The sequence below is a fragment of the Pygoscelis adeliae genome, unplaced genomic scaffold (assembly GCF_000699105.1).
Source record: "Pygoscelis adeliae isolate BGI_AS28 unplaced genomic scaffold, ASM69910v1 Scaffold52, whole genome shotgun sequence".
In the NCBI taxonomy this organism is placed as follows: domain Eukaryota; kingdom Metazoa; phylum Chordata; class Aves; order Sphenisciformes; family Spheniscidae; genus Pygoscelis; species Pygoscelis adeliae.
In genome coordinates, this window is record NW_008824285.1 from 381,465 (window position 1) to 382,512 (window position 1,048).

Here is a 1,048-nt window from a genome sequence, read left to right on the forward strand (position 1 = left end):
CGCGCCCCGCGCCCTCCATGGCCGTGCGCGTCGTCCCGTGCAGGGCAGAGCTTTCCCCGCCGCCGGGGGGTCAGGGATGCCCATCCTGCCCATGGGACCGGAGGAGAATGGGGTCCTCCTGCCTGCCCAGGGGTTTGCAGCGCTCGCTGCAGCATCCTTCCCTACGCCTGCCCTGTGTTGGGGTGCTCGGCTCTGCTCCCAGCGTGCCCTGAGCTCCCTTTGCCGCCAGGACAGCAACCGGCATGAGCAAAAATGCATTTGCTACAGCTTTTCCCTGCAGAGTCACCCCAGCCGTCACTGGCTGTGTACCGATGGCCCTGCCAGCCCCAGCAAAACCCGTCCCTCCCACGAGGGTCCCAAAGGCGAACCTGCACCTCTCCGGGGGACATGGGCTACAACCACACAGGGCTGCCCTCTCCCCTCCTGGGTGCGGGCAGCCTCCCAGAGCAGCACGTGTGGCCCAAGGGCCATCCCCGTCCCCAGGGCTGGCCCCGGGGCTGGCTGCTCCCCAGCACGTGCTGCTTGGCGGGTCACCCCGGGATGCTGCGGTCCAACGGGCTGGTGTAGCCTCATGCCGAGGCTGCCAGGCTTCGGAGGAGGCGATGGGGGGACGAGAGCATCGCCTGGAGGGCAGATGATGGGATGGGATGGGATGGGATGGGATGGGATGGGATGGGATGGGATGGGATGGGATGGGGGAGCAAAGCTCCTGGAGGACACAGTGCTCAGCCCCGCGGGAGGGGCGACAGGCTGCATGCTTCGCTTTGGGACCTCGCAGTGTCATTATTCTAAATTAATGAAGGAAATGGGCCTGCAGGAGTGAGAGGAAGGGGTGAAAAGCATTTCGCTGGAGTGACGGCTGTAAGTAGCTGCCCGTTTCATTAAACGAATCACATGGCTCTCATCACATTGGGTGTTGGAAATGGCATTTCTCCTGCGAGACTGTTTTCGGAGAAGCGCCAGTACTTTTCCTGCAGCCTCAGAGCGGGCGAGGGGATGGAGCTGTCGGCACGACAGGTCAGCCGGCTCGGCCCTGCACCCCCCTGCA